Source organism: Ptychodera flava, chromosome 14 (assembly GCF_041260155.1).
Source record: "Ptychodera flava strain L36383 chromosome 14, AS_Pfla_20210202, whole genome shotgun sequence".
In the NCBI taxonomy this organism is placed as follows: Eukaryota; Metazoa; Hemichordata; class Enteropneusta; family Ptychoderidae; genus Ptychodera; species Ptychodera flava.
This window is the reverse complement of record NC_091941.1, coordinates 12,568,549-12,580,613: the sequence shown is the minus strand read 5'-3', so window position 1 is coordinate 12,580,613 and position 12,065 is coordinate 12,568,549. Positions and strand designations below refer to the sequence as shown.

Sequence of the window (12,065 nt, the reverse complement as noted above, 5' to 3'; positions counted from 1 at the left end):
ACCACGAGATTTTAACCAGATCATGGTATATATGCGCGATTGATAGCGAATGCATGCATGGAGTTATCTGGTCACAAACCGTGGTATTACCCATTGCTGATTTCGTTTTATTAGATCACATTACATGAGTATTTTGCAATCCCTGCGGGAATTAATAAAATAGGGCTTTTCCCTATCTGAGATCTCCAACTATGCTATATCGCGAACATAACACTATTGCGTTCACGCTTCTACCGATCAGATCCGATTTCGAGTTTTTTTGCCATCAATTTACTGATGTAATATTTATACTATATCAACTGTGAATGCTTAAATGCCGCCACGAAAACCTCCAAACCAACCGCAAGCATTGGTGTGGCCCAAGTTATGAGTGCACACACTATGAGAGCATTTTAACCCAAATATAAAAGAAACATCTGTCCATCTGATATTTGATGTATTCTCATTTTATTGTGATATACCCCCCCAAACACATACAATATTGTGTTCTAATTTTATTGTGATATATGTATAATAAATCTTTATATATATATATATATATATATATATATATATATATATATATATATATATATATATATATATATATATATATATATATATATATATGTCCTCGTTGGAAATTACAGTGCTCGATGCGTAAAGCAGAGCGTTATAAATAATAACACAAATTAATTCAAGTCCTGAGCAATAATATCTGTTACTTAAGTTTCATGCATCCTGCAATCTTCAGACGGAAGATATCCCCAAGTTTACCGGTTGAATAATTCACCTGTCCACCGGAAGTTCGGAAGTTGGAAGCAATCAACTAAAATCCCAGCCTAAACAACTGCTATAGTCTAAGAATTTGAGTAAGTGGATTTGCTCACCCCCAGATTTTATAGAGATGTCACTTGATTCCAAGTCCTTGCAAAAGTATAATTTCTCATAACAAACTGCTATAGTGCCAGAATTTAGTTTTACGATCAGATGTTACTATTGCTAATATAAGACACGGACTTCATGATCCCATGTTGAGTTGAATGCCCTTTGCTATTACTCGAATCCTTTGACCGTGGTGATTTAGTAGAATCATGTATGCCATCAAGATCAGTCTGCGTGGAAATTTGATAGCAATATGATGGATCTTCGCTGAGAGTGGACAGATCTCCATATTTATCATCCAGGCGACGACACATCACGCGAAAGACAGGAAGTAAAAAGCGAATCATGTGTGTGTGTTGTATACAACAAACTATATCGGATGTAAAATGCTTGGCGGGAGAATGGGGGAAATATTAACTTTAGTAAATATAATTGTGTGCGGGGCAGTGTGCTCTGACAGATGACCGATAACTCGTTGAGGGATGCCCGGATATAACCTTCCTTCAGCTGTTCACAACAAAACACCACACCCAGATGAGAAACGATACCAAACAGAGAAAATTAAAAAAACCACTCTACGCCTGCTCTCTCACCAATTTCCAGATGACACACTCAAATTACATAATTTGAGTAGTTCTAACGATCACAAGAGAAATGGACCTAAATATTTAACTTTCGTCTGCATCTAAGCTCTTGTGAATAATTACACGGGCCACATGTGTTTAAAGGATTGAAAACAAAGAGAAATCCTACATTCTGTAACGTAATCCGGTTTACCATGAATAAATTATCGCTCAGTTTATGACACGCTTAATGCACAGGGGAGGGGGCTCTCTGAAAAAAATAGGCTAATATTCGTCCGTAATGAATACATGAAAATTATGTCCACTTTTAGAATATTCTGATAACGAATCTCGACTTAATGTTCATGTAATTATGTAACCTTTTGCTGCGGTTTTGATGCGTCGTTAAAGGGCCAGCTAATAGTCACTTTTAATGATTTTCTTTCACTATTGTTGTTTTAAATGTCAACCATTATTTCTTGTTCTACTTCCATTCAGCTTGTCAGCCCGGACTGTCCATGGGTAAACTGCGTTATTGTTGACAAGTGAATTAAAGTCCGGACTAGAATTCAAATGTAAACAAGCAGAGTGCACTTTATACATACACACGCTGTGTTTACAAGCTGTAAGTAGAAGGCGTTTCAACATATTTGTGGGGTAGAATAAGAACCTCCACATGGCATACAAAATAAAAACTCGCAAATCAACAAAACCTTACCCTCAATAAACACAGTGAATGGATATCGTTATAAATACGGCGAGTGAATTCATAGCCCATCTTCAGTATAATTACCTTTTTGAAAACAGGCCTTGGACAACAAAATAAGCAATCCACAGTAAAGGGATTCTAACCTACCCCAGTTTCGTTTCTTGGTCTTCTCTTCTTTTCTTTTGTAACTTTTCCTCTCAAAAATACAGGCCTCCGTTTTGAATACACTCAACGCGAGATATTTGGTCACGTCTACATTTGAGCAGAGTCACGTCATACGGTGCGTGTAAATTAAATGGTCATGTGATCACTGTCATCAGATGCCGGTGGTACCACTATTGTCATTCAAATAAATCATTAGGTTCAAAAGACAGATAATTACGAGTGCTCGTTATTTATCCATTATCAATAACAGGCTTAATAATTATCATAAAAGGCATACCATCAATATTCCCCCATACCCACAGACCGGTCACTTCAGTAATATTTTATTACCACGATCCCAGTTTTAGCGACCTAGAATTCACATAAGCACTTGAAAGGAAAGGAACGTACACTATTACTGCGATCACTTGCTACAGATCTTATGTTTGTTATTGTTCTTCGTGTGGATGTTTTATTGGGCTATCTAGAGTAAACACACTATGTACCTGTGTACTATCAACAGGTCTACTGGGTGCTAACTGCGGGATTCTCTCGAACGCATAGATTCAGTAACCAACCTAACCTTTTGCACATTTCTTTCTCCTGATGTTGCCAAATGTAATAGAACAATCCATTTTTGTCTACTTTGTATTGTATTTTATTGAAGGGACCAAATTCAAAAAAGAGGGACAACATTTTCTTTTGAATGATCCAAGACTTATTTGGGCTCAAAAGTTTCACATCAATCTGATATCGTTAAAATACCGTGGATATGCGAGAAAAACTCCTGGCTGATCACAATTGTTGTTCATTTCAATATCGTTTGGTCATCACTACGCTGTGCACAGTTCAAGTTGCTGAAATATGACGAAATAATGGTATTTCGTTGTTCAACGAAGCTTCTAATATTGGAAGTAGATCTTTGATTAATGGTTGCCATGCTCTTTTGTTGATCACTTCTTCAATTTCCAAAACCATTACAAAGTGAATGACATTCTAACGCTCTGAAGCAGAGAATATCACGTGGCTCGGTGAACAAATGAGCAGAACCTTGCCCCTTAGTACATGTTCATGGCAACAACACACGCGTCATCACATGATTAATGTTTATACCGATACTGCAATGAACACAATCACAAAGACCTGAAAATGATTAAACGGGTTGGAATAGAACATCTTTGCCATCTTTGCACTAGCCTCTCTCGTTGCAAACACCAGAACGGTGAAACCAATTTGTAGAGTCCGGGAGATTATAGAGAAATGCCGGTGGAATACGCTAGATAACCAATGATTGTTTTCATATATGCTGATTCCTTGTATATATATATGGGAGAAAGGTTCTTTTATATCGGACGTCAGATGAAACCCGGACTGGCAAATAGTTAACAATAAACACATAATTATTTATTGAGAACACTGGTGTACACTGCAGAGCGGATCTGAATTCCCCAAGTTATATGCAAATCGACCATTAGAAAAACGCGCTTAAATCTCGCTTTCGTTTCCCAAAACATCGGGGAAGGTAACACAGAACTATTAGTCCAAGAATAAACATGCAAGTCATTGACTAATATGTCCTCCAAGGTCATGCGTTGAAACAACCCCTATTTTCAATGACGTTCGTATGGTGACGTCAAACAACTTCAGAATGCTATTTAATCAAGCTGTACGAGGCAAATACGAAGGTTATAAAATATAACAAAAAGCACTCAATAATTTTAATCTTTGACGACAATACCTTTTGTTTTTACACCTGACAAACCCAGAACAGAATACCTTTTCAATTATTAATGAATTTATTACAAGGACACTGACTTTATGACAGCTTACGCCTACTGGTATGCGCCTCGAAATTGAAAGACTTGAACGTTTGCTCATTCAACACGATTGGAACTAATTTGGGATAATGATCTACAAATGTAATCTCATCTGCTTTTCTTTTTACATTACACTCTTGTTTTTATGAGTAATTAGAAATATTGCAACATTCAGCTATACGGCACCGAACACTTTGAGAAATTTGAAAAATATGAAAATCCAATTATCCCAAATTAGTTCCAATCGTGTTTGACAAGCTTTCCTTAATTAAACTTTCAACCTTTCTCTCCTTGAATCATGGAGAAATATCATGGGTCACCATGCAAAGTTTTGGTACTAAAGAAACAATTGAAATTACCTGACATTAATTACCGATATTGAAATAACAAATGTTCACCATCCCTGTGTTAGCACTCATGGAGAAAAACTTAAATTTTCGACTTTCAAAGGACTAAGACGATAAAATTTTTTATTACGGACTGTGACACAAAGAACTTTTGAAATAAGCGCTAGCCCCCACAAGTGATAGATCAGAAAAGAATTGTAAAAGTCAGAGAGTCCGAATATCTGTCCCCGAGGTGCATTCTACCTTAAAGATTTCCCATTTTTAAGGACTCTAAATTTAATAGTACCTTTACTGGTCTGCTGCATTTGCAAAATCATTTGGAATTCTGTAGAAGAAGTATCACCATCCTGTTTAAATGAAAATCGAAATTTAATTTTCCCCATTGAGTTACCGCAAGGAGTTGCGGCCATTTCTAATTTCAAATATCGGCAAAATTTATGACATGTTTCTTTAATTTTCGAAACTCTGCACTTTGAATACTGATTTATAGTCTTGATCATGAAAGAAAATGGTCGAAGATTTCCTCAAGGAAAGTTCAATGAAAACTTCAAACCTGTTTGTCATTTACAGGGGTAGACGAGGTAGCTGCAATAAGGAATCATAAAATCGCCGTATGCGTTCTAGCGTTTGACGTATATTTTACTTAGTCTTTTTATCTCGATTCATTCTATTTAAAAGAACACGATTGGAACTAATTTGGGATAATTGGATGATGAAGTGATATCTTTAAAATCTGCGAATGTAAGCTAATCTGCTTTTCTTTTGAAGTTAACACACTTGTTTTCATGAATAAATTTGTAAGATTGAGACATTCAGCTAAAGGACACCTAAAATTTTGAGAATTTTAAAAAATATGAAGATCCAATTATCCCAAATTAGTTCCAATCGTGTTAAAGGAAAATTTAATGTGCCATGGGCATTTGAAACGAATTCTTCCTTTAGAATAATGAACAAGACTAGACTAGAGCAAATGACTCACCAATCTTTTGACATAATTGCGACAACAAAGATGGCAAGAAACCAAAATGTTTTGTGTCATACGACTAGATGAAAAAAATTGCCTTCTCGAAGGGTATCCTTGCAGTCCGGTACATGGTGAAATACAGTTCAAGTCTCCTTGTATATGATAATGTTTATTAAAGGGGATTTCGAAATCATATACCGCCAGCAAAATCTTATTTTCATTAGTCATAAATACGTCATATCCGGACACACTTTGCATTGCGCGTAAAATTTGAAGATATCGCCAAATATATTGCTTTTCATATAATGCTACTCTCTCAAGCAACATCTGTCGTTAAATGGTAAGTAACAACAAAAGATGCCGGTTAAAAGAAACCTCAAAACCTCAATTATAAAAACTTATCGAAACTGAACTGTTGGGTATGGGTTCTAAGTGAGATATGGCAAGATCGTGAAAAGATGTGCACATTCGAGGCTAGGCCAGAGTGATTTTTGTTATAGTTTTCGACAGTCACTTTACGCATTCGTAACAACAACAACAATAACAACAACAACAACAACAACAACAACAACACTATTACTACTACTACTACTATTTACTACTACTACTACTACTACTACTACTACTACTACTACTTCTACTACTACTAATAATAATAAGTCGTCTGTGTTACAACGCCTTGTGTACGAAAAAAATGAATAACTGCAAAATAAAATGTAAACGATTGTAAGCGGATGAAACATTTAATTTCGTGTCACAGTAAAACATCAGTCGTTTTTGCTCTTCAATTCTGAAGCAAATAATTGAAACATTATAATTCATATACTGATATGCCCATACCCTACGTCATCGAACAAAGCTATCCTGTCAGAGAAATCGCACATATCGTATAAATTATGGCAGTTTTCCATTTTGATTAAATTTTACGAGCTACACACCTCAAATACTTGACCCTATGATAACAAAAGAAGAGAATAAAAAGAGGAAATGCAGTTTTAAGAGACTGTGTATATTTGGAGCGACGACCTCAGTAGCGAATCATTTCCTCTGAGTAACCGGCGTATCCCTTGGCGACCCGTCCAAGGGTCAACGCTCCCTTGTTCGACAGCGCAATGCATGGTGAGTTAATGTATGTTGCAAACCTGAGGCGTCACAGAGGGCATTGAACCATGGACATGACGTCATGCCGGCAGTGACGCTGGACGCACAGTACAGGTACAGGTGCTTGTATATCGGCTGTATTCTTGAGGAACTTTGCCGTGTGTTTGTTTCATAGAGACAACAATTTGCTCATTTGTTTGAACATGCCTCAATTTTTGTAACAAAAGCAACTATGACAACGCAAAAACGAGGAAAATGTTCAGTTGATTCATTTCACGTAATAGGCTGTCACACCTCACTCATTCAGCGTGCACTGCCATTGGTTAAACACGACTCACGTGACATGTAAAAGAACGTGTTGTAACACACCTCATCCGCAGTCTGTATTCTAATTCGCCAATTGATAGTCACGTGGGATGCGTTCTTTTTGTGCTGATCCACGTAAACGACGTCATCAGGCATCATTCGTTTGAACTGTTGCCTGCCAGGCATCAGTTCTGAAAAATGATGCCCGCTGACGTCAAAAACGATATTTGACGCGAACGCGGACCGGAATGTAAACAAAGATGTCGTCTGCGGCCGATCGAAACGATAATCCAGAAATTTATTGGTTTATCCTACTTTCTGAAGAAGAATTGAATGCTTTGGTTTCCAACAAGGACTCGATACGGACAAAAACTATAATCAAAGGTGAATTGAACGTTTTGGAGAAGTATTGTGGTCGTTTTAGGAAAAACTTTTTCTTACTGAACCACTCCAACATATTACATCATAGCCCTACATGCGACAAGTTTTGTGTATAGTACGTTCTTATGCATGGCTACGGATGAGGTGTGTTACAAAACACATATTGACTGGCATGAGGGCAACAGCATACGTCTTTGACCCCTCGGGCCTGTGAGTCACCCCCCAAAACAGACTGTTTCCCTCGGCCTACGGCCTCGGGAAACAGTCTGTTTTTGGGGGTGACTCACAGTCCCTCGGGGTACAGACGTATGCTGTTGCCCTCATGGCCAGTCAATATGTGTATAATGATGCCCTCTGCGAATGTGATGATGCCCTCTGCGAACTTGATGATGCCCTCTGCATTTGATATTACATGGATGACGTCATTTTACTTACTGCGCATCCTTTCTGCGCAAAACAAATTGTCGTTCGCTTGTTGTACTTTGCAGTTGGCAACTTATGGCTGCGAAACGTCATGCAGAGCTGTCACCGGCACAGTTAGACGATATTTTGATGCAAGTAAACAGCAAACGAACGAAAATGGCAACAAGGAATGCAATTTCTGTGTTCAGCGACAAAACAAGCAACAAATTTGGATACGCCACCGAGGAGATCGGCAAACTTTAGCGGCAAACCTAGACTCGGCACTGACAACATTAACGCTGAGGTTCGGACTCAGAAGGCGAACTGTACTCGAAGAAGTCTTTGTGTTTTTGTTTCTTTGCATGTTTGCTTGTTCGGTGTAATAAAAATAATAACACATGAGAGCTTGGGCAATATCACATTTTTTGCCTGCCCTCGGGCTGGTGATCATGATCGAAATACTTACGATGATGCCCTCGCCTACGGCTCGGGCATCATCAGCATTTCGATCATGACCACCATCCCTTGGGCAGGCAATAAATCGTGATCTTGCCCTCGCTCTCATGTGTTATTATTTAACTGTCGCACACATCATGATGTATCAGCGGCCAAGGAGGTACGATATGATTCAGAAGACACAAAATTATACCATTACTCTGGGGAGGTAGCCCCTCTTACCCAAGAATATTTGAATCGCCGGAGATGTGTGTGAAAAACATGTACATGTGCTGCCGTTAAAACGGCTCTGCATGACCCAATGCAATAAAAAGTAGACGTCCTTAGCGTTGATAAAGTCAATATTTTCCCATCAGAAAGGTGATTCAGTGACTTGATTAAATAATATTTCAAAGTTAAACAGTCTATGTGCCCAGATATGGCGGTCATTCCAGTGGTAAAGCACTTGTCCTGAAAGACAAAAATAATTCCTATAAGTTGATAACATATCCGCGGCTTTTATGTTTCGCTACGTTTTCACGAATTGAAAGGTCTTTCTGATCATTAAAATTTCAGAGAGCATAATAATATATATTTCAAGCGATTAAGAGAAGTCTCGAAATGAAAATACAAACCCTGAAAACTCCAAAGATGAGCAGCTCAGTACAAAGGGCATTCATCTTTGTGAAGAATTAAGTAACCGCAATGTTTACATATTCGATGTTCATCAGTCAACAGGCTTCTATCTGACATGAAAGTCAGAAGATAGACAGTCATAGGGCTTAGAATCAGCCAGGTTAAAATATAGACCACCAAAGACGTTTTTTGAATGCCTTTTATGGTAATTTCTTTTCGACAATTAATAACGGCCACTTGAATGTTTTTGATATTAATGATGCTCAAATAAAAATATGGAACCAATACTTATTTATGATATTTTGATGGAAAATGTTTTAGCCAAACAAGCGCAATTTCAATTTGGGATATTGAAATGGAATTTCATGGTAACAATGATGAATACAACTTGTGGATGCTCGCTAATAAAATCAATGAAGAATCATAGTTACATTTTTCCATTGGAAATTCATGATACGTAAAGTGCCAAATGGTCTGAATTATTCCTTTGGAGTGTTAGAAATTCTCCTATGTGCGATTCACGTAAAAGTGAGTTATACATATAATCATCTATATTGGGACTGTATAAGTGCTGAGAACATATTGAAATATGTTGAAAATATTTTGGAAAAATACTGAGTTTCAAATTGTCACTGACTTTAAAGTTATTGAAGGAGGAATTTAAAGGATAATGAAAATGGCTAAATTAGTGCATTTCATTATTTTAATAGGAAATGGGAGATAAATAAATATAATATAAAGCCGAATTTAAAGTACTCCATTCCATCCACAATAGTGATAAAATGAGCTTTTACAGAAAGCACAGGTACATAATATGGTTTTGCGTGATGTGTTATGTTAAGTATTTCATATCATACATTGTAAGTTAAAAAGTGTGAGTTATTTTACTGTGATCTTTAGAGAAACAGTTATTGAAGTCAACTAAAATATGTAGATAAAAAAAATCGGTCAGCAGTTGCACGGTACTGTGAAAACTCTCAGGTGAAAAATAAATCATGTACAAAAAAATTAGGAGTGTGGCACAGTGATGCACACTGCACGATACTATTTGTTCAAAAATAACCACAACCTCCGTCATATCCTATTTGCAACATACGTATCGCAGAATCAGTAAGGTCAGTGAAATCTAAAAACGCATACTATGCATTTGTAGGTCTAATCGACACAAACCATCGAACAGTCTTATCACTCTTTTAAAATTGGTTTTTGATGATGATATAAATGCATGCACACAAACTCAGTCTTCAAAAACACCGGAGGGTCGTTATTTGCTTGGGAGTGGAATTTATTCGGGGTCACTGAAAGTCATAAAACACTTGCGAAAATATCAGAGTGTCTAAGCCACAGTTTCCGTCCCATAAAAGTAATCTTTTTTTACGGGCATCACCTTTTCTGAAGAGCGCCGCCAATTTTGTTTAGCAGTGTAACGACATCATCCCTGGATGAGGTTCTTTGACCTAGCGTATGAATCTCTAGACTAGGGAACTCGAACCTCAGTCGGTACATGATACGGTTATCTTACTTTCTAGACCACATATATTTCAGAACCGACTGGACACCAAGCATGATAAAAATATCTCCGTTATTTTTAGATCTGTGAAGCAACAAACACCTATACAGAACATATAAGATAAGAAGAGCGGGAAATCGAAGGATTTTTTGCAGCAGAATGACATCATCCAATATCCTTCAAAAGTGGAAGATAAGTACATGGACTTACAGGCCTTCCCCTTGCTTCACATTTTGCGAAGGTGAAGGTCACAGGAAACAAAATTATGTGAAACTATGACCTCAAGTGAATGAACTTTGCAATTGATCTGTTTTGTAGATGAGTTTTGAGTTTTAGATTTAACATAGCAATTACAATGACATACACTGTGAATAGTCTGTGAATGATCATGATAAATATATCGACGTTAAAATACGAAATGATGACATGTTGTGAAAAACGTCCCTGCTGACAATAATTGCGCGCTGATGAAATGCGAACTGTGACGCTGCTATGTGTTATAATTCCATTTTTCACTTCATTTCCTTTTTATTGTCAGTTTAATCTGAAATACCTTCGTTGTTTTAAATGTATCATCATCTGAACTCAAGTTCTTGGTCAGATATCCTATATGGCATAACTAAAGTGTTCACATCGAAATCTTTACTCCCAGTGTCCCACCGATTTTATGGCCGTTCAAAGATATGTTGGTAATACCGATTATAAACACATTATTAGACATTATTTTATTGAAAAAGATTTACCGAGTACATGACTTATGAACGTCTTAAAAGCCATTCTGTTTACTCAGTAAGATGGAATTTCCAAGAAATGCCAATTTTGTTAATTTTTGAGAATCTGCAGCGATTGTTTCCACGGAAACCTGCTCCGGGAGGGCGTTCTACACATTCTCTGTATGGAGGTGTGACTCATTCAACGGTATGTCAACCATTCTTTTTCGCTGTTAGAAATACCGACGCTTTACAAGTCTTCCCCGAACTTTTACGAGCTGTCACGGTACATAGTATCAATCAACCAAGCTATGCCGTCGATACCACAATGCAAGGTTCATAAATTTCGGTTGATGACTCTTTGGAATGACTCAGAAAAATCCAGAGAAACAACCGCGGAAAATTTTGTCAAAATATTTTTAGACCGACAAAATGTATCCTCGGTGCAGCAGAAAGGAATTAAAAAGACTCAGTTGGAAAAATATCCCGCTACGAAAACCTGTTAGTAAGGCTTGGCCTTTTTGTGAGGCGCCATATGGATCGTATTTTTGATGTGTGAAAAGTATACTTTTTCATCGGTCATCGGACGCTAGCCATCTCCTTGTTTCCTCATAAGTTCTACCAAATACCTATGGAAGTAATCAACATTCATTAAAGTCGAACCTTTGTTTTGAACCTTCGCTCTTACTACTATCATGAAATAAAGTCGGATCAGCATTGCGCATGCCACTATGGTGTTTGAAGTCCAGTTGCAAAAATTTCGGAACCCAGGATTTGATGTACTATTTGAAAATTCCACGGCTTCCATTCTGTATGTCCCTATCGAGAGAGCAGATCTAAAATTAAAATGGTTCCACTGAAACTAACAAGGTCATTGAAATGAAACTAACAAGGTCATTGAAATGAAACTAACAAGCTCATTGAAATTTCATTCGGCGTGACAGGTAGTCTGTGCAATACAAATTTAAAATACGTGAACTTCACCTTTGCATTACACTTTCTCAGTCGGTGTCTTTGCGAAAAATTCCTTAACATTCGCGTCTCGTTGCTTTGTAAAATCAACTGCGTAAACGCGCCATAAACTTGTCCATTACTGTACACGTACCTTTTGGACACCAGGTACATCGTGCGTACGTGCAGTCGCTCCTGTGCTACCCCCCCCCCCGGTGCTACTTC

The 12,065-nt window shown here is 37.5% G+C and overlaps 1 protein-coding gene across 1 annotated transcript in view; it reads right to left on the bottom strand.

Annotated features, from left to right (window-relative positions):
- The window catches only part of LOC139149397 (potassium channel subfamily K member 13-like), a 49,172-nt gene extending 46,760 nt beyond the window's left edge, over positions 1 to 2,412 (bottom strand). Inside the window, exon 1 of the mRNA XM_070721132.1 lies at positions 2,284 to 2,412. The gene's annotated coding sequence lies outside the window, so the exon portion shown is untranslated. The remainder of the gene's footprint in view (positions 1 to 2,283) is intronic.
- Between the last annotated feature and the right edge of the window lie 9,653 nt (positions 2,413 to 12,065).